Below are 23,149 nucleotides of genomic sequence, written 5' to 3'. Positions count from 1 at the left end.
TTCCAAAACCGGGGTTTGACCTAAAGGCAAACCCTCATCCCTAACCCCCCAATCATCCTCTCTTTTTTGTGTGTAGGTTGTAGGTATGCGGCTATAATTGAAGATCTGGAATCCTTGTGCAGAGATGAATAGATTCCCCTTCATTTCACGGATTTTTCGGAGGACCGTGTGCACACTGGGCGCCATCGTCCCATCAACTTTCGCTCGAATTTGCAGAATAGCACCGTCTCGACATTTTACTACTAATTCCAGGTCCGCAGCTTCATCCTATATCCCTATCTCTATTTATAAGCGAATCTTTCCTACTTTACATGCATTCCTAGTTCAATCTTTCTACATTCTTTACAAAAGAGGGTATCCTTGATGTCACAACCCTTGAAACTCATTTAGAATCCAATCTTGCATTGCGTGGGATTGGATCTTGTGGGTTTCAACCCCTCTTTTGAATGTAAAGTCTCCCCTAAGTGAAAACCATCAACCCTAGTGACTCTCCCTTCTCTCTCCTTGGAGTTGGGGAGGGGAGAACGACCAGGGTTCGATTTTTCCGCTTTACACTAGGTAAGAGCCCGAGTCATATCAAAAGTGGAGTTATTAATCAACTCAGTATTAATCTTAACTTTCTCTATCTTAGGTTGACTTGCCCTCTTTATTGCAGCAGTCCCTTGTAAGTCACTAGTGGTATCATCATCCACACCTTTTACTATATCCTTACATTGGTCATTCTTTGCTTACTGCTTACCGTCTTATTTTGGGATACCTCTTTAATGAATATTGAGGTAGGTTCACCTTGATCTCCATCTCTTTTATTACTCCTCAAGTTGAAATTATGTTTGGCTTTGGCTATGGCAGCCTTAGTGAGATTTCTTACTTCCTCATCACTAGGTCTTCCAAGATGAACTTCTTCATCTTCAATTGTTACCACATTTAGAGTGGGATGCCAATAAAGTGTCAACTATCCTTGGTAAGGCCTTTTACTATTTAGCACATCACATTCACTAAATTCACTTTGTAATGACTCGTCATCACTTTCAATAATAGTTTCAAACATATTAATATCAGGCTGAGCCTCTTGTCTCATGGATTCTTCAAGGGCTAGAGCCACAACACATTGATGAGGAGAATGTGGTCCATCACAAGCCATGCACCAAGGAGTATTCTCCATATTATGAACATTTCCTCCTTTCAAAGGATCTATGGTATCTTGGCTCTGAGTGTTTTTTGGCTTCTCATTTTGGGGTTTGCCATCCTTCCAAGTTGTATTGTAAGGCATGTCATGTAATCTAGGAGGCCTATCCTGCCAGTTGTAATGAGGCTTATCATTTTTACTTACCTCAACCATCAACTTTTCTATTTTGTCATCCTCCTTGGCAACTTTATTAGGTTGTTTTTTGGATTCTTGCCATGACCTTCCATCTGTTCTCCTTCCTGCTTTCCCAGATGCTTTCCTATTGCTCTCCACATTAATGGCAATCCTAAATGCATCCCTCAAATTATGCAGATTTTTATGCCTCAGAATATAGGCCATTTTAGAATCAAATGCATTTAATAAGTGTTTAAACACATATTATCATCTAATCTCATTACTTGATAAAGCCTATGCATTGCTTTCTGAAATCTAGCATTGAAGTCTATGACAATTTCATTGTCAAACTTCCTGATATTATTGAATTCATTGAGCATGAAGCTTACATTTTTTTTATCACCATATTGTTCCTGAAAGCAATTCTTTCCCAAGAACCAATGCTATTCACAGGCAAGTCTCTATACCAATCCCTTCCATCATCTACCAAGGATTGTACTATTAGGATTCCCATAGATACTGAGAGGGGGGAGTGAATCAGTATCTAACCGGTATGAGCAATTTCTTAATTTAAAACATGCAGAATATATTAATACTATGTACCAGTAAATAGAAAGTAATGCAATAAATAAAGATAACAACAACCACATGAAAAGCACACCATAACACAATATTTTAACAAGGAAACCTGGTGTGGGAAAAACCTTGGTGGGATTTGTGACCCACAATATTCACTTACTAGCCAATAAGAGAATATTACTACTACAATAGGGGCTTGCACATGCAGGAAGGCCAAGTGCCTAGAGCTCACTGCTCAAATACAAAATAGGAAGTCTCACTGACTTACAAAATGGATTATATGAATCCAGTGTCTTGTACTGCTTCAAAATAACATTTGCTATGCCAGATCCAGAACTAGTTTCTGCTTTGCTTCTTACATAAACGCTTAACCTATAATTCACATAATAGGTCTGCCTTATTTTGCCTAATTACATTCCTCCATTACTACCTAAAAGTTCTACAATGATCTCCTATATGAATGAGTCATTTTACAATGTTACCAAGTCATCTTATATCAATTTTACAATAATAAATAAAATATAATACAACAAAAATTCTATTGGCCTCTATGTCAATATGCTTCCTTTCACTGTCGGTGCCAGTGGTCTAAGTGCTGGTGTAGAGTTTGATCTTGCTAGCGGTGGTGGAATGCCTTGTTGATGTCATAGGATTGTAAGGTTGCCATCAATGACAAAACCTTCAATCACCTACAATGTCTCATTGGAGTGTGCATTTGCCAACAATTTCCCCCTTTGGCATTGATGGCAACACTCATGAGAAAATTCAAAAAGTGTAGTCCAAAAATATGTTACCAAAAATGTGTGAACTCCCCTTGAGTAGATGAGGCTTTAGCTAATTATTTTCTCATACCACTACTCCTCCTTTGGCATCAATGACAAAGGTTGTCAAAGTGTCAATAGAGTATGGTTTCCTATCTCAACTTTGTAACCAGGTGGTTACAATTTGAAAAAGATCTGCCAAAACTAAGTTTAGGCTTTCAAGAAACTTCTTACCATCTTTTATTGCTGCCTCTGATCTTTGAACTGTACCAGTGAGGTGTTGCATTTGTTCTGCTGGTGTTTTCTATCCTTGAACTAATGCATCAAATATTTCTTTCCTTAAACATGTGAGGTAGTCCAACTTTGGACTTAATCTTTATTTCAGATCCTTAGCCTTACTTTTTATTTTCTCATTTTCTCTTTCTAGCTTTAGTAACTCTTCCTCAAAACCTATTATCTTTTTCTCAAAAATTGATAATGAATCAGATGAATTAATAAAATTGCCAGCTAACTTTTTAATTTCCTCCTATATCTTACTCATTTTCCTATCTATGTCAACTGTCAAAAATTTCATCTTACAACTGTCTCTATACAAAGTTTTGAACTCCTTAAGTGTGCTGCATAGTTCCGGTAGGAGTGTGTCAAACTACCTTGTACATTTCTTTATTTGTTCCTCAAAGAATTTTTCTTTTTCTTTTTCTAGCCTCTCCTTGAATGCTTTTTCCTTTATTTTCTCAACTGTCACTATGTTGTCAGTAATATACTTAGAGAGAGTGTTGAGTTGGCTAAAAAAATCCTTATTATCTACATTGCATTTTGGAGCTATCATCTTCAAAATTGGAATTATGTCATCTATAGCTTTATATGCCTATGAACTACAATAACAGAGGAGGAACCAACATTCAGAATTCCACCAGTGGGGGAAATAACCTTGCTTGCAGTGACCTCTGATAGGTTAGTTTATGTTTCCATTTCCTTAAGCAAAGGTTTTTGTTGCTCTCTTGTTGCCGGTGGCACTGTTTCCATATGAACCTATTGCTATTCTAGAGCCTGTTGCTCTGCTTGTTTCTCTGTTTGTTGATTTGTTTGTGTTTCTGTTTAAGTCTCTGCCTATTGCCCTATGTTATCATCTGCTGATTTTCCTTGTGTGTTATCTATTTCATTATTTACTAGTGGCTCACTAGCCATATCTATCTTTCTGGTTGTGTCCTTGTCTATCATAATGTTGACTTTCTGAGTATCAACATCAACTGTGTATAGTACCTTAGAATTAGGATTTGTATCCTCTTGGGATACATCCATACTCTCATCTATTGGTTGATCCTTAGTTGTTTCTACCGGTGGAGTAACCAGAGGCAATGGGGATAGATTATGTCTTATTTTGATGCTTGGAGGTCCACCAACCTTTCCTTTACCCTTATCTTTGTCCTTTTGATAAACTTTGATTGGCTTGGGGTTTCTATACTCTTCCTATTTTTCCTTCTCAACAAGGAATATATCCCAACCATTTTCAGTTTCCTATATAACCTCATTTACTCTACCAGCCATAAGTGCTATATACCGATGTGCAGTTGAGAATACTAACCGTTTAGCCTCTGCAATTAGATCATCTATTTCTTTCAAAAAATTAACTAGGTAGACAGCAAGTAATTTTTCAACTTTTATTTTCTTGTCAAGCTCTACAACAACTTGTCTTCTTGCTTCCAGTCTCTTGAATAGTTCATCTAGTAGTTCATCTACAACTTGCATCAAGAACTTCTTGTAGATATCCAAGTGTAAAATAACACTATTTTCAACTTGCTCTTTGTCATCAGCTGATAATGTATCGTATAATTTTTTGATGTTCTTAAGCTTTCCTTCTTCTATTATTTCATCTAGTAATTTGTCAATTGGGGCAATGTTTTGTTTAGTTTTCTTTTTGGGTGTTAACTTTTTCCTCTTTGGAGTTGTCTTCTTGATCAGGGGCCTCACTACCTATTGTTTTTGTCTGGTTCTTCTGGGTGAAGGTGTGGATACCGGTGAAGGTTTCCTTTTCCTTACAACTCTTTTAAATGTTGCAGGCATATCACTCTCTGAAGAAGTAGCTACTAGTGAAAGGTGAGTTTCAGGCTATAGTGCTTCTAGCTCCTCTTCAGTGATACCGGTTTTCTTGAGTACATATTCTTTTATAGCCTTTGCCTATCAGGATCCTCTTCTTACTGTTGCTTCAACCTTCTTTACATTTTTCTTTGATTGTATCTATTTTTCAATGGTTTCAGCACTACCAAATACCTCTTCCTTAGGTTCCTTGGGTGCTTCCAAAAGGGATTTTTCATATGTTTCAATGATGTGGTCATCAGTCTCATAACCTATTTCAGTAAACCAAACTGTTCTTGGGATAACTGCTTCCATCCAGATCTCATCCTTTTTGATGACAAAACAAATCTCATCCTTGTATTTATTCACAATTTCCTATGATAGTCTAACTCTAGTTTTCATCCGGGCCTTCAATGCTAGAAAATACTCATTGATATTCTTCTCTCTATTTTCACCCATATTGTTCAATAATTTAGATAGTTGTTTCCCTACCGGTATGTGAAATCCAAGGTTTTTGTTGCCTATACTAGGCACCTATTTTGTTATATGCAACATTAAACATACAAGTAAATTGCCAAATCTAAATGTCTCTTTCTTATCCTTCTTGATCTTTCCTAGATTGTCAATCAGTTCAGCCTTTAACCATTCACATACATCAATTTTCACATTGTTTTTAACCATATCATGAGCACTTTTTATGCATAAAATGGAAACTGAGTTAAGTCTGTTTGCATGAGTTGTTTTGTAACCTAAAATCATGCTAATGAATCTCACATTTATGTCAGTTACATCATTCACCCTTAAAGACCTTTTGTCGGATGTTGCACCTGTTAGGTTCATTACCAAGTCATTTGAGACCTTCTTTGTCTTGTCTGGTCTGTTACTAGTGGAAGGTAACCCTGTTACAACTTTCATAGCTTCCTTGGTAATTTTATGAACCGAATCTAGTCAAAAGAATGCACCATGTACCCTACTCAATACTATCCTAATAACTTCCTTAGGAAAATACGAAATGATAAGGATTTTAGTGAATCCTAGGGTTTCAATAATTTTGTGTTCGAGTTTCACATTACCCGAATCATCACATATGACAGTCTTGTACATGTTCTTGATTTCCTCATTACCTAATTCTTCTATGTGGCAATGGATGTACATTCTAGGGTCTTCTACAAAAACAACTCCTTTGGGAATTTGGGAAAATGCACCAACATTATCATCCTTTTTAGCTATCTCGGGAACTAGTTGAAATATGAGCCTTGGGCATTTGATTACTTCCACTACAATAGGGTTTGCTATGAATTTAGGTACAGAGGAGGATGCCATGATTATAAATACCTTTTTCTACCCTTGGAAGGATTGATTGTTGAAATGCTTTGCCTCTTTGTTCGAAATGCCTTAGCTCTAGAAATTTCATGCTCTTCGAATGTTAGAATGCTTGGTGAAGTAAAATGGAGCCAAAATCACTAATTTATAATGTTAATTTGCCAACTATCACATTTAATGCATGCCGATTAAGTAGTCACTTAACTTTATTTGTCGGTATATAGGTAATTTCTACTTCTCACCATCAATCGAGGGAATAATAGCATATTCCACATTTGATTGAAAAACCCTCGAAGAAATTCTCTTTAATTAGATGAAGAGACTCGTGTCAGTGGAGTGCTACTCTATTCTGCCGGTGGAGTGTTGCTTGGTTCTACCAGTGGAGGAGTATTCCCAACACCATTTAGGTTTGACCTTTTAATCCATTGTTTGAGAATTCTTGTTTAACTTCTTCAACTTTTTCTTTTCCTTTCAAACTAGAACCTTTGTTGTCTATCGGTGGTGCCTTACTTCTGTAGAATTTTGCAATATGTCCAATCTTGTTACATGCATAACAAGTCACATTATTTTTCTGAATAGCCTTTCCATAACCTATGCCGGTTTGTGTTCTACATTGATTAGATAAGTGTCCAAATCTTCCACAAACATAACATCTCACATTCATTTTGCAATTTTTAGAGTTATGACCAATTTTGTTGCATTTTGAACATTGACCGGTGGGTGCATTGGTACTCTGATTACTTCTAGATCTACATTGATTTTCTTTATGACCATACTTGTTACAGTTAAAGCATTTTCCATTGAATTTATAAGCAGTAGGTTGTCTTACCGGTTTGCTATTATCCTGTGTGTTTTTAGTACCAGAGCTTTCTCCTGCTTCAAAGCCAAGGCCATTTGTGTCACCATTTGGTTTTTTATTCTTCAACAAGTTGCCAAGTTCTTTTGAGCTTTTCTTGAATTTTTCTTTATGCTGATTTATAGTATCTAGTTCTCTTTCTAAGAATTCTTTCTGCCTCATCAGTTCATTTGAGTCATTCTATGTGTGCATCACATCTATCTTCAATAAATCATTTTCATAACTAAGTCTTGTGTTTTCATTTGCAGCATCACTTAGTCTTCTAGTCAAATATTCCTCATTCTTCTTTCTATCTTCAATTTCCTTACAAAATCTTAGTCATATCCTGCATCTCATTCTTTGTTGTCATGTTCTCTTGCTTCAGCTTGTTTATCATATCATTAAGAGTTTCCTTTTCATCATTCTCAAATTGCATCTTTTCACAAAGTTCTCTTCTCTTGTTTCTTGCAATGGTAAGATTTTCTTGAAGTGCTTGAATAATATCCTAAGCTGCTTTTAGATCATCTTCTAGTTTGCTATTTTTCAATTTTTCTCCATCATAGTCTAAGAGAGGTGCTTCAAGTTGCTTCATCAAGTTTTCCATCTCTACCGGTGTCAAGATCTTCCTCAAGTTGTTAGGCTTCCAAAAATAGAGGACCAGGCTCTGATACCAATTGTTAGGATTCCCACAGATACTAAGCAGGGTGGGTGAATCAGTATCTAACCGGTATGACCAATTTCTTAATTTAAAACATGCAGAATATATTAATACTGTGTACCGGTAAATAGAAAGTAATGCAATAAATAGAGATAACAACAACCACATGAAAAGTACACCATAACACAATATTTTAATGAGGAAACCCAGTGTGGGAAAAACATCAGTGGGATTTGTGACCCACAATATTCACTTACTGGCCAATAAGAGAATATTACTACTACAATTGGGGCTTGCACATGCAGGAAGGCCAAGTGCCTAGAGCTCACTGCTCAAATACAAAATAGGAAGTCTCACTGACTTACAAAATGTATTATATGAATCCAGTGTCTTGTACTGCTACAAAATAGCATCTGCTATGCCAGATCCAGTACCGGTTTCTACTCTACTTCTTAAATAAATCGTTAACCTATAGTTCGCATAATAGATCTGCCTTATTTCACCTAATTACATTCCTCCATTACTACCTAAAAGTTCTACAATAATCTCTTATATATATGAGTCATTTTACAATGTTACCAAGTCGACTTATATCAATTTTACAATAATAAACAAAATATATTACAACAAAAATCTTGTCAACCTCTGTGCCAGTATGCTTCCTTTCACTGCTGGTGTCGGTGGTCTAAGTGCCAGTGTAGAGTCTGATCTTGCTAGTGCTAGTGGAATGCCTTGTCGGTGTCATAGGATTGTAAGGTTGCCATCAATGACAAAACCTTCTATCACCTACAATGTCTCATTGGAGTGTGCATTTGCCAACATGTACAAATAGCTTCATGATGACATCTTCGCTTATAATTTCATAATCATTTATTAAGTCACCAAAAGATTTTAAGTGCTCTTCTGTACTGATTGCATTGTTGCCAGTAAATTTGTGGAGTCTATCCCTTTGTTCCATAGGAACATGGTTAGGATACCCTGGGATTCCATCAAAGAAGAGTTGTCTATATAATTCCATGTTAATAGGCCTTCTTTGGAATTGATTAGCAGTAGAGTAGTTACCCATATTCAATCTCACATTAGGACCATGGGTCAGAGGGGTTTGGCTATCTTGACTAGTAGCAGGGACTTGATGAATTGAAGGAATACTCAAAGGTAAAACTGACTGAATCTTTACTGGTGGGAGTGGAGCAGGCTAAGGTAAAGGTTTATTTAAGTCTTTTGAAGGAAAAATTATAGGGGGAGCCTTGAGATAATTAATTTTCCATTTAACCTCTTGATTTGCTACTTCTAATTCAGCTTTCTCTAATTCCCTTTGTAAGTCTTCTTTTTCTTGTCTCATTCTTTCTATTTCTTTCTCATGTGCAAAAAGCATGTGAGAAATTTCCACTATAGTCTTAGATCCAGACCCATCCTCCATGCATTTTTGTTTTCCCTTGTCAACAACATTCCTAACAAGTTGTGGGTCACTAAGGATCTCCTTACTTGGCTGCACAATGGATTTGTACATAGGGTTACTTTTGGCAACTAAATTCTCTCTGATGACCGGTCCTTCATCCTCACTTTTTTCTCTCTCTTGGGTGAATAACTCAAGATCAGCAATCTATCTTAGGAGCCTATCCCTCTCAATCAATTTATCTTTCACCTCCTTTTCCTTCTTTGCTTCCTTCTGTGCTCTTAGGGAAATTAAGTGATGTACTCTTCTATTGAGAGCATCAATCTCTTGGGACACCTGATCTTCATCAGGGAACATTTCCTTGGAATCTGACACATTGGCATGGTCAATATCAATTAGGCTAATATTACCATCTATAGTTCTTGGTATAGAGTCAATTCTCATATTAGAGCTATTCCTATCTTTCCTAGAAATGCTAGCATGAGAAATCTTATGATTGGAAATGGGGATACTCTCATGATTACCAAACAAACTAGAATGGAAACCCAAAATATCCTACTCAGATTCACGGGAAGAAGAATTTGAATTTGCATATATGGGTCTGTCAAATAACTTACCTATATGAACACTCTTTTGTGTTGGCATTATGTGAACTAGTAGTAGATGACATTGTATGTTGTCATTGATGTCAATATGCTGAAAAGTGAACCGGTATATTGAAGTTTGTAATTGGCAAGAGAACTGACATGATTGTGAACTGGTATATGTCATTTGGAAAGCAGTATGATTGTGAACTAGTATATGCGCTAAAGTGAAGTAGTATGATGGTGAACTGGTATGTTGGTATGGGAGCCAGTACATGAAAGTTTTGTATGACTACCGGTTGGTAGTCTCAACTTCAGGGTTTCCGGTTGATGTGTTCCAAGTCTATGTGACTCAACCGATGACATTATGTGATGAGTTAGCATTGTAACTAAGAACAGATCGTATTGCCATGTCAGCCTTGTGCGCATGAAGGATCTTGCATTAAGGGTATTTCTCCTATCTACCTTGGGAATGTGCGAAGTTTGTAAATGGTGAAAATGTGTGACGGGTTATCTACCACCATGCAAATGGTGGAAAACAAATGATAGAGAACATCTTGAGATCAATTCAAGACTATTGCATTTAATGCAATGTGCTCAACGGTCAGGATTGAACCATTTGAATTGCTTAACCTAACAAGTTTAGGGTTTAGGGTTTATGCTACCAACCTATCTATTTCCTATAAGGTCGATGTTGTGTTTCTTTCTCAGGTTGTTGGCAAAAGTTGTGTGTGTGTATCCAAGTGAAGAGATACGTGATTCTTGCCAGACCAAAGGAGAGAAGTGATACCTATAGAGTGTAAGTGCAGAAGGTGAAGAGGAGCTAAAGTGGATCTGCATTAGCATTGAGTGTTGTTACCAGATCATTGTAATACTTGTTGATCTCTAACCACTTCAACAGTTGGGAAATCCCTTAATAGGGTAGCTTTAACCGACTTGTTGTAAATCCTTTAACGGCGTGACTCAAAACCATTGAGTTCTTGAAATCCTCTAGCAAGGTAACCTTTAACAGGGTTTAACCCTTAACCGGGTATTCTAGCCATCCCTTAACTGGGTGATCCCTAACAAGATTGGTTCCTAACAGAACCTATTGTATCAGTCTTTAACTGGACAAGGCTCCTAACAGAGCAGACTTCTAAAGAGTTCAAAAATAGCTTGTGGGTATTCATCTCCACCATGTTTTTTTCCAGTTGGGTTTCCACATAAAAAATCGGTGTGTCATGTGTGGTGTTATTCATGTCATGGTTTAAGTGATTTGTGTCTGAAGGTAAATCATGTTGATCTAGCTATTTATATATTTCTGATGATAGATTACCTTTTCATGCACTAGGGTGAAATGGAAATGAAGTATTAGATTGTATGAAAAGATAAGTGTCAACCGTTTTATGCTTGTCTCAGTTATTCTGGGTTTTTTCGGTTGTACTCGGTTTAAGACCCGTGTTACTATTTGTTTGCCAAAGTGTAGTGTTTGCTGACAAACCAATTTTAGGAAAGCATTTTTGTCTGTATTGATTCACCCCCCCTCTTAGTACCGGTTTGGTACTATCCATTCATCATTGAGTTATCAATTTGTACCAAAGCATCCTCTAGGTCCTCTGTGTTATAAGCTTAACCGCTTCAGGAAAAGATCCCAGTCTAATGATGAAGAGGGAAGGTCCAAAGTTCAATAGAGATAATTTCAATATATGAAAAGACAAAATGAAGATATACATCAGAAGCATGGGTGCTCAACATTGGAGCTATGTTGAAAATACTTATGTTGCCCCTATCAGTACTCTCACCGATGACCAAAAGAGAGAGATGTGGGAGAATGGGCAAGTCATGGAAGCCCTAATTAGTAGTTTATTTGACATTGAGTTTATTGATGTCCAAGATAAAGGAAATCCCAAAGAAGTATGGGATATGCTTGAAAATATCTATGGCAGTGATGAGCATGTAAAACAAGCTAAGGAAGAAAGCCCTAGAGGGAAGTTTGAAGACATGCGGATGGTTGAAGGTGAGACCATTCAACAGTATGGAATAAGAATCAAAATTGTTGTCGAAGATATCAAGAGTGCAGGTGGTAAAATGGAAGATTCCACTGTGGTAAGAAAAGTTTTGAGATCCTTATTACCAGTCTATGCAGTAAGGGTTGTTGCTATTCAAGAGTTGAGATGAATAGACAAGACTAAGGTATCCCTAGACTCCATCATTGCAAAGTTGACAGCCTATGAGCTAAATAGTTTTGATGGCAGTGTTCAAAAGACTGAATCGACTTTTAAAGCTTCTATTGTACCATCCAGAAAAGGAAAAGAAGCAAGTACCAGTGGTGAACCAAGACAGAGTAGAGAAATGGATGATGAGGAGATTCTGATGGAATTTGAAGCTCTTCTTACCAGGAAAATTCCTAAAGGAACTGGTAAATACAGAGGTAAGCTCCCTTTGAAATGTTTTTCGTGTAATCGGATATGACATATTGCTATAAACTGTCCAAATGGTGACAACAAGGAGAAACCAGAAGGGTTCAAGAAATTCAAAGGAGGAAACTGGAGAAATTATTTTTTGGTAGTTGATGAAGGTGTCACTGACGAGGAATCAGAAGATGAAGAAAATGAAGATATTGTGTTTGTTGCTATCAAGGAAGATGTGTCAGACAATAAGGATCTTGTCTCCTACTTTGATAATTCCAATGAGTGGATTATTGAAAGTGGTTGTTCTCACCATATGACTGGTGACCAGAGCAAGTTTCTATCCTTGGAAGAGTATGATGGTGGTGTGGTTCACTTTGGTAATGATGCACCATGTATGGTCAAAGGCAAAGGGTCCATCTCTCTGAATGGAAAGAATAGTGCTGACAATGTGTATTGGGTTGATGGTCTCAGACACAACCTTCTGAGTGTTGCCTAGTTGAATGATAGTGGTCTCACTCTGGAATTCAAGAATGGAGTGTGCAAAATCAAAGGAAAGAATGGTGAATTGGTGGCCATCGGTATGCAGACCAAAGGTAACCTACTTCAGCTAAATGCAAATATCAGTACCTATCTTATGGCTAAGTTTGATGATAGTTGGATATGGCATAGGAGACTCTGCCATGTTAATTTTGATAACATTGTGAAGGCTAGTAATATCAAGGCAGTCAGAGGATTGTTGGTGCTGAGCAAACCAGAAAATCCTTTGTGTAGAGAGTGTCAACTGGGGAAAATGTCTTCCTCAACTTTTAAAGGTAAATCTTTCACTACAGGCAATTTACTTGATCTTGTGCCTAGTGACTTGTGTGGTCCTATAAAAACTAGGAGTGCGCAGGGAGATTGGTATTTTATGATTCTTATAGATGATTTCTCAAGAATGATGTGGGTCACATTCTTGAAAGATAAGTCTAAAGCTTTTGGAAAGTTCAAAGCCTTCAGAGCATTAGTGGAGAAGGAATGTAGTAAAAGGATCAAGTGCCTTAGAACTGATCAAGGAGGGGAATTCACTTCCAGTGAATTCAACAAGTACTGTGAAGAACATGGAATCAAGAGGCAAGCATTTGCCCCCCAGACTCCATACCAGAATGGCCTAGCAAAGAGGAATAACCAGACTATGGTTGAAGTAGCAAGAACAATGTTGATTCAATGAAAGGTTGCTCACACCTTTTGGAGAGAAGTGGTGAGCATTGTAGTCTACACAATGAACCGAGTACTCATCGAGAAAGGTAAGGATAAAACTCCTTATGATTATTGGACCGGTAAGATTCCTGTGGTAAGCTACTTCAAAGTATTTGGTAGCAAATGCTACATCAAGAGGAGTGAACAACAAAGAAAATTTGATGCGAAATGTGATGAGGGAATATTCCTAGGGTATTCCACCAAGAGAAAAGCTCTCAAGTGTTTCAATAATAGGACTCAGGGAATTATGGAAAGCATCAATGTGAGAGTTGATGAAACCTCTGAGAAAATTGAAGAAACCGGCAGTGGGCAAGTAGTAAATGAACTGGTTGTAACCTTCTAGGAATCAGTTGCCAATCAACCAAGTACCAGTAACAGTGTTCCTACACTAGTAGATGTAGATACTGATACTGATGGAAAAGAGGATGAAGAAGAAAAGCAAGAGGAATCTGTTAAGACCATTCCTTGGTATGTCAAGCTGAATCATGATCCTAAGCAGATCATAAGAGATAAGGATGCAGGAATCCTTACAAGAAGAAAGGTCAAAGAAAACTCATGTATGATCTCTAAATTTGAGCCTAAATCATTCAAAAAGGCACATAAAGATGAAGACTGGATCAAGGCAATGGAAGAGGAACTTGACCAGATAGAGAAAAATGGTACATGATCTTTGGTACCCAGAATGGAGCATAAAAATGTCATCGGTACCAAATGGGTTTTCAGAAATAAGCTGAATGAGGATGGCACAATGATTAGAAACAAAACCAGACTGGTGTTTAAAGGATATGTCCAAGAAGAAGGAGAAGACTATGGAGAAACCTTTTCTCCTGTAGCCAGATTGGAAGGAGTTTGTATGCTTCTTGCATATGCAGCTTTTAAAGGATTCAAAGTATATCAAATGGATGTAAAATCTGCATTCCTAAATGGTGTACTTGAAGAGGAGGTGTATATAGAGCAACCAGATGGGTTTGCACTATTTGAAGACAATGACATGGTGTGTAGGCTACATAAAGCCTTATATGGTCTAAAGCAGGCACCTAGAGCATGGTATGAACGCCTGCACTCCCATCTTGTCAAGATTGGATTTGAGAGAACAAGTAAAGATAGCAATATCTACTTGAAATCTGAAGGAGATTAGATCCTGATCTATGAGGTGTTTGTTGATGACATTATCTTTGGTGGAGATGACAATATGAGTCATGAGTTTGCAGATGAGATAAAGAAAGAGTTTGAGATGTCACTCATAGGGGAGATTAAGTTCTTCATTGGACTACAGATTTAGTAGATGAAAGATGAAATCTTTATCACTTAGTCCAAGTATGTCAAAGAGGTGTTGAAGACCTTTGGCATGGAAGATAGAAAACCGGTTGGTACACCGATGGTGACCGGTTGTAAACTATCCAAAAAGGATGACTCAGCATTGGTTAATGAGAAGGAATATTGATCAATGATTGGTAAGTTGCATTATGTAGTGCATAGCAGACCAGATATTGCACATGTAGTTGGCATTACTGCAAGGTTCCATAAAATTCCAAGAGAATCCCACTTGGTTGCAGTCAAGCGAATCCTTAGATATCTAAAGCAAACTATTGAATATGGATTGTGGTATCCATATAGCAATGATTTCAACTTGAAAGTATTCACAGATGTTGATTGGGCATGTAATGTGGATGACTAGAAGAGCACAACCAGTGGTGCATTCTTTCTCGGTGGTAGACTGGTCTCATGGATGAGTAAGAAGCAGAGTTGTATCTCTTAGTCTACAGTAGAAGCGGAGTATTTTGTAGCTTTCATGAACTGCACTTAGACAATTTGGATGAAGCATGTACTAAATGGCTTCAAAGTTCCTGTATCTGAACTGGTAAGTATATTTTGTGACAATACTAGTGCAATTAACATCTCCAAGAATCGGTTTTACACTCTAGAACCAAGTACTTTGAACTTAAGTATCATTTCTTGAGGGAAAAGGTTTAGAACAAAGAGATTGCATTGGAACATGTCTCTAGCAAGGAGCAGTTAGTTGACATATTCACAAAGCCTCTCCCAAAAGATACATTTACCTATTTGAGAGGTGAATTAGGGGTTCTTCCTCTTCAAGAGGTCAACCAAAGATGTGTGCCCCACATCAGTCAGATCTTAAATTGCTATATCTATTTTGGACTAATGTGTTGATGAATTCTACTCCTTAGGGGGAGCAACATAGTGGAAGAAGGAAGCTTGTGCCTCCGCTTTGGCATCGTTGTCAAATGGGGAGAAGATGAAAAGCAGAGGAGATATATGTAGTACTGGGGGAGAAGATGTGAAGTAGAGAGATATCCTTGTATATTGCCATCAATGCCAAAGGGGGACATTGTTGGCATTATGTGAACTGGTAGTAGATGACATTGTATGTTGTCATTGATGTCAATATGCTAAAGGGTGAACCGTTATATTCAAGTTTGTAATTGGCAAGAGAACAAACATGATTGTGAACTGATATATGTCATTTGCAAAGATGTATGATTGTGAACCGGTATATGCGCTAAAGTGAAGCAGTATGATGGTGAACCAGTATGTTGGTATGGGAATCAGTACATGAAAGTTTTGTATGACTACCAGTTGGCAGTCTCAACTTTAGGGTGTCCAATTGATGTGTTCCAAGTCTATGTGACTTAATTGATGACATTATGTGATGAGTTAGCATTGTAACGAAGAACAGATCATGTTGCCATGTCAGCCTTGTGTGCATGAAGGATCTTGCATAAAGGAGATTGGTACTATCTACCTTGGGAATGTGAGAAGTTTGTAAATGGTGAAAATGCGTGATGGGTTATCTGCCACCATACAAATGGTGGAAAACAAATGATGGATAACAGCTTGAGATCGGTTCAAGACTGTTGCATTTAATGCAATGTGCTCAATGGTTAGGATTGAACTGTTTGAATTCCTTAACCTAATAGGTTTAGGGTTTAGGGTTTATGCTATCGACCTATCTATTTCCTATAAGGTCAATGTTGTGTTTCTTTCTAAGGTTGTTGGAAAACATTTTGTTTGTGTATCCAAGTGAAGAGATACATGATTTTTGCTAGACTAGAGGAGAGAAGTGATACTTGCAGAGTGTAAGTGCAGAAGGTGAAGAGGAGCTAAAGCAGATCTGCATTAGCATTGAGTGTTGTTACCAAATTATTGTAATACCTATTGATCTCTAACCACTTCAATAGTTGGGAAATCCCTTAATAGGGTAGCTTTAACCGACTTGCTGTAAATCCTTTAATAGGGTGACTCAAAACCATTGAGTTCTTGAAATCCTCTAGCAAGGTAACCTTTAATAGGGTTTAACCCTTAACTGGGTATTCTAGCCATCCCTTAGCCAGGTGATCCCTAACAGGATCGGTTCCTACCAAAACCTATTGTATCAGTCTTTAACCGGACAAGGCTCCTAACAGAGAGGACTTCTAAAGAGTTCAACAATATCTTGTGGGTATTCATCCCCACCATGGTTTTTCCTAGTTGGGTTTCCATGTGAAAAATATGTATGTCATGTGATGGTTTAAGTGATTTGTGTCTGAAGGTAAATCATGTTGATCTAGCTGTTTATATATTTCTAATGATAAATTACCTATTCATGCACTAGGGTGAAATGGAAATGAAGTATTAGATTGTATAAAAAGATAAGCATCAACCGGTTTATGCTTGTCTCAGTTATTCTGGGTTTTGTCGGTTGTACTCTGTTTAAGACCAGTGTTACTGTTTGTTTGCCAAAGTGTAGTGTCTACTGACAAACCATTTTTAGGAAAGTGGTTTTGTCTGTACTGCTTCACCACCCCTCTCAGTACCATTTTGGTACTATCCATTCATCATTGAGTTATCATTTTGTACCCAAGCAGCATTAGATGACTCATGTGCAACTAATCTTTTCTAGCCTCTGCTAGCCTGTTCAAGTAATGCTTCTTGCAACACCTCTTTAGGATGCTTCCTCATGAATGACCTAGTGTTTTTTCCTCTCTGCATTGTGCTTGTTTTTCTTAAAAAAGAAAAATTATACTTATTCAAATAGCACCAGTTATACTTGTCATAGTCACCACCCACAAACTATGGGAAATAAGAAAACAAGCTTAAACAAATCACTTGCAAAGATTTAACAAATCAAGAAGATTTTCAAAGAGAAAGATAGCACAAATGAGGGATCAGGCAAATCTTCCACAACACACTGACATCCAAACAAACTTCCCAACTAATTCAGGTACCAATCTGTAACATAGATACACATTATGACTATTCCCCAGTAGAGTCACCACTTTTGTTGTTCTCAAATTCTGATTCCCTTCTCTCCTCCCTGTTAGGAATACAATAAACTCTATTTGCATATGAAGAGGACACCAAGGAAGAATAAAACTTCAAAATAACATATAACAAGGTTTTAACAAAACCTTCTACACTTTGAACTTATCCAGAGTTCAGGTGGGTATACCTTCTATGAAAACTTTCACACTTTTAAAATTTGAGATCCATAGTAAACCAATGCTAGAAACCTATGGACTTCATCACCTCAATAGAACTGAAACATTAATAAAAGAAAGCTTATACTCATTTTCAGTATTGATCTCCAAGAGAAATAGAAAGAAAACCACAACTGGATACCAGTGTCTTATTTGGGCTACAGAGTCACCCAAATCAAATTAGAAATCCAAACATGAACAATCATATACATTTCACCACCTTGGCCTTGATTAACCCCATACATGCCTAACATATACATGAGTTTTATCCTCTTAAAAACTAAAACCGTTCATCAAATTCAAAATGAGCAAACAATTGATTTACTGATAGAGATATTTCATGCACATTTTAATTCCTCTCCCTAGAAGAGAAAAGCTAGAAACACATCCATATGATTGCCTTATAATCCATGTTCAATCAAATAACCCTAGACTATTCAAATGAAACCAGAAAATCAACGAGTGCACACCAAAAGATAACATATATCTAGGCCTGAGAAGTGTTGATCTATATCTTTATATTCATTTTTGAAAATAATCTTACATGACTCAAAGTATTCTCTGATAGCTAGAAAAACCTAGATATATTTCTACAAAGTTTCTTTACAAAATTTCTTGCGATCCCTTTTCTATTAGTCCTGGTATCCATTTATAAAATCATGGATGCATACAAGCTTCAGACATTCCTAAGAAAAGTTTGTTACAAACCGCAATGTTCTCCAAGAAACAGTTACAAGTCCTTTTCAGTATCAACGGCCTCCTCAGTTTGTTGCTATGCTGCCACATCTTCTAACTATTCTGGAACTTCTTCCTTTTGTCTGGCATATTTGTCCTCCCACTCCTAAAACACATCATCACTCGGCCAAGATAAGATAACAATCTTCTTCTTCATCCCTTCTAGCCTATTCCAAGTGACCCTTAACTATCCAATCTTTGTTTCTATGAAAGCATAATGTGACTTTACCTTTTCAATCTCCTCAATTGTCTTGACAAATAAGGACGTGTCATTAGTGTTGCTGATTTTATTGACCCTTTGGGACAAGTTGTGGTCCATATCTTCCAACCATGCCTTCTCCTCTTTTAACTGAGTTGGACCAACAAAACACCCGGGAAAACAACTAATACTTGTGATTAGAATACTCTTTCCTATATAATTGGCATTTTCTCTTCACACCTACCCTTTCTTTTGAGAGTATATTCATTTCTTTTATGAATTCACAAGTGAATCTGAGACTGTCATTTGCATGAGATGAACACATAATCTCTAACTCCTTTCCCCTAGGCATCTAGTTATTCAGAATCGGTTCCAAAGTGGTCTCATCTTCTCTTAATTCAGCCAAAATATTTAGAATCCTCTTCATACAAATATGTACGAAACAGGCCCTAACTGAATTAGCAAATTTCAAAATTGTGGCCTTTCCCTTTTCCTCATATTTATTTTCAAACAAGAGTTGAGCCTATTTTAACTTCTCCAATTCATGCAAAATGGTCACAACTGGTTGAAAACAAGAAGGCATAGGAGAAGGGGGAAATCTATGATAGGACTAGTAGGTGGAGGTTGTGTAGGAGAAGAAGCTATCGTTAGAGTAGAGGACTCACCTTGATGGTATTGTCCTACCAATTGATGCTTCAATTCAGCAATGATGTTATCTTGGGTAGCTATTCCTTCTTTGGCCTCATTATAAGCCTTCAAGATTGTTTCCAATTTCAATTGGAGATTAGCTTTTTCCTTTTCCTCCTTTTCTGCCATTGTACACTGAACTTTATAGTTTCTAAAACTGTGCTAGCACCTTCTACCACCCCTGTATCTTGGACTCTTTTCCCTCTCATACCTCCTAGGAAACTAGAATTTGAGGTATCTTTCCTTGTTCTATTTTCATTCTTTTTAAGTGACCACATGACCAAAGCAACATTATCTTTGTTGAATGTCACTCCTTCCATCGGCTTGGTTTCTTTCCTGACTGCTTCAAGTATGAAAGCATCCACTATATCCCACTCAGGGAGGATTAAAACACTATCCTTTCATACCATCTCTCTTCCCTCTTTAGGAGTAATGGCCTTGAATTCTTCAATCATTTATTATTTTACCTCTTCCTCTTCTAAGGTGGTATCTTTATGAGGCTGCTCATTCTTCCTCTTGTCACACCTTGCCTTGAATTTCTCCATGTTTTTCTTCCATACAAATTGCATGAAGGCACCTATTGTGACAAAATTGCTATCAGCTAGAAACTCTTCAGTAGCTTGCTTGATAGCCGAGTCCAACTCTTTACCTTTGAACTCATCTTTAGTCAAGTTCATCTCAGCACTAGGTGGCTCTTCTGACATCCCCTCTTGTGTCTCTTCATAGGTATAAGCAATTTCTCCAAGACTCCTTAACTACAATAATTTCTCTACTACTACCTGTTCATCTCCTATATGGATAGGGGATTGAGATGGAGAGTACAGAGGCTCACCGGTTTGCACTTCCTTCCCCACTCTTTGCATTTTAAGGGATTCTTGGATGTCAATGACATCTTCAATTGTTCTCTTCCCTCTTGAAGTGGAAGGCTCACTAGTTACTAGCATCATCACACTATATTTTGATTTCTTATGCATTACATAATCACCCGGTGGGATGGCCTTAGCAAAGGTAGGCTTAGCTTGAACCAATATAACGCTGTCAAGATCATCTCTCATTATAGCCTCCCTCTTTTCCTTCAAAGTTTGCATGAGGTCTTCAAAATAAAGAATTAAGAATTTGATTTTTTCCTCAAAGGGATTAAAACTAGAAAGAGGTTTATAACTACTATCAAATTGATGAATGAAATCAAGAGCCCTTTTGTATACCACCCACTTCTCTTTCCTCAATTCTTCCTCATCCAAATTGAATTCATTCCTAATCAGATCTTTAGGGAAATGAAATTGGTGTGGCCTACCTTTACATACTAGTCTCTTTCTAAACATGCCGGTGAAAAAATCTTCAGGGTCTATAAATCTTGAGACTGCAGTAGACAACCTATATGGTTTAAAGAAATATTCAAAATACTTCCAGCCACCTTTGGTGATCACAAATTGATGGGCCATGGTAACAGTTGGGAAAATAGTCCCTTTACCCCTGTTTGTCAGCTCTGCCTCTTGCACACCTCCAATTTGTTTTAAGACTTCTGCAATTCCTATCTTTAATGGGACTTGATAAGTTAATAAATATGGAGTGCCTCTGAAACCATAAACTCTGAAAACTGTAGAAATAGGGTACAAATACATGTCACCCCAGTTGTGCAGAATCTTGATTCCTTCAGCAAACTCCTTAGGCCTAAGGACTTCTAAAAGAACTTTGGGGATCCTAGGGTTCTCTAAACATAAAATAATCCTAATCTTAGATGCAAAGCATCTATCAAACTTTAGATAGCTAGCATCCTCTCTGTCCTAGGACAAAATAGTACTCCAAAGTTTAATAGGCATCTCTTCCTTATCTTTCACCTTAACCAAATCCATTTGTTTTGCAAAATAATCAGCACCCTTGAACAAAAACATGTGCATTAGAAGAGAATACCATGCACATGGTTTGTCCACCTTACCATTTTTTATCCCTACCAGCCTTTTATGAATTGCATTAGTGAGGTAAGGCCCATAGTCAAAGGTTATTACTAGAGAGGGGTTCAGAATCTATGCTATCATCAACATATAATGGTTTGGCATGTTTCTCTTAGCATCTTCTCCAAAAATTTGACAAAGTGACCAATATAGGCCTTTTTCCCTTAAAGTGAACAAATTTATGGAGAAGCGTTCCATGGTGCTAGGGCCCACTACAATTAACCCTCCTATTTTAACAAAAAACTCTTTCAAAGGTCCATTCTTGAGGTGATCTCTTTGTGCATTGTAAACCTGGACCAGTGTTTCAAAATCAATATGCTCTAACAAATTTGATGCCTCACTAAGCTTAAACACACTTTTGAATTCATTATCATTAACCTCAATCAGGGCTGCTCCCTTTGTATTTCTGATACATCTAGCTATAGGGTCATAATTTTGTGCAATCAGGGTCAACAAATATACATCCATGAAGACCTGAGGGACTATGAGCTTGTTGGCATATGGACACTCCAATGAGACATTGTGTGTGATTGAAGGTTTTGTTGTTGATGGCAACCTTACAATCCTATGGCACTGGCAAGTCATTATACCAGCAAAGCATTACATAGGCAACCTTGCAATCCTATGGCACCGACAAGACATTATATGGGCAAAACATTATTCAAGCAAGATAGTGCACTGGCACAGAAGATGTACACTGGCATAGAAGAAAATATGTATACCAGCACAGAGGTTGACAAGATTTTTTATATGTAATATTTTGTTTATTATTGTAAGCCAACTTGGAAAATTGTAAAAATGACTCTTGTATATAAAAGAGATCATTGTAGTCATTTGTGGGATATGGATAAGAAGTATAAAGAAAATTATAAGGCAAACCTAATATGCAAATTGTAGGTCAAGGGTATATGTAAAGAATAGAGAAAGAACTGGTACTGAATCTAGCATTGAAGATGCTATTGTAAAGCAATACAAATCATTGGATTTGCATAATCCTCATTGTAAGTTAGTATGACTTCTTATTGAGAAGTGTGCTCTAGGTAGTTGGTCTTCCTGCATGTGCAGGCCCCTATTGTAAGTAATATTCTCTTATTGGCCAGTAAGTGAATATTGTGGGTCACAAATCCCACCAAGGTTTTTCCCACACCGGGTTTCCTCGTTAAACATCTTGTGTTATGGTGTTCTTTTCATGTGGATGTTTTTGATTCTATTATGTACATTAATTCTTGCATACCTATATACTGTTACTTTATGTTCTGCATGTTCTATTTCAAGTAAATCTCATTACTGGTTAGATACTGATTCACCCCCACCTCTCAGTATCTGTGGGAACCCTAAAAATTGGTATCAGAGCCTGGTCCTCTATTTTTAGAAGCCTAACAACTTGAGGAAGATCTTGACACCAGTAAAGATGGAAAATCTGATGAAGCAACTTGAAGGAACTCTTACTGACTATAATGCAGAGAAGTTGAAAAATATCAAATTAGAAGATGATTTAAAAGTAGCTCAGGACATTATTTAGGCACTTCAAGAAAATATTACTATTACAAGAAATAAGAGAAGAGAACTTTGTGAAAAATTGCAAAACGAGAATGATGAAAAGGAATCACTAAATGATATGATAAGAAAATTGAAACAAGAGATCATGACAACAAAAAATGAAATGTAGGATATGACTATGAGATTTTGCAAAGAGATTGAGGATAGAAAGAAGAATGAAGAAGAATTGACCAGGAGACTAAGTGATGCAGCCAATGAGAACACAAGACTTAGCTATGAAAATGACATGTTGAAAATAGATTTGATGCATACTCAGAATGACTTGAATGAACTAATGAGACAAAAAGAAATCTTGGAAAGGGAATTGGAAACTGCAAATCAACACAAAGAAAAATTCAAGAAAAGCTCAGAAGAACTTGGTACCTTATTGAAGAATCAAAAACCCAAAGGTGACACTTCT

The sequence above is a fragment of the Cryptomeria japonica genome, chromosome 3, assembly GCF_030272615.1.
Source record: "Cryptomeria japonica chromosome 3, Sugi_1.0, whole genome shotgun sequence".
Classification (NCBI taxonomy): Eukaryota; Viridiplantae; Streptophyta; class Pinopsida; order Cupressales; family Cupressaceae; genus Cryptomeria; species Cryptomeria japonica.
This window is presented reverse-complemented; position numbering follows the sequence as displayed.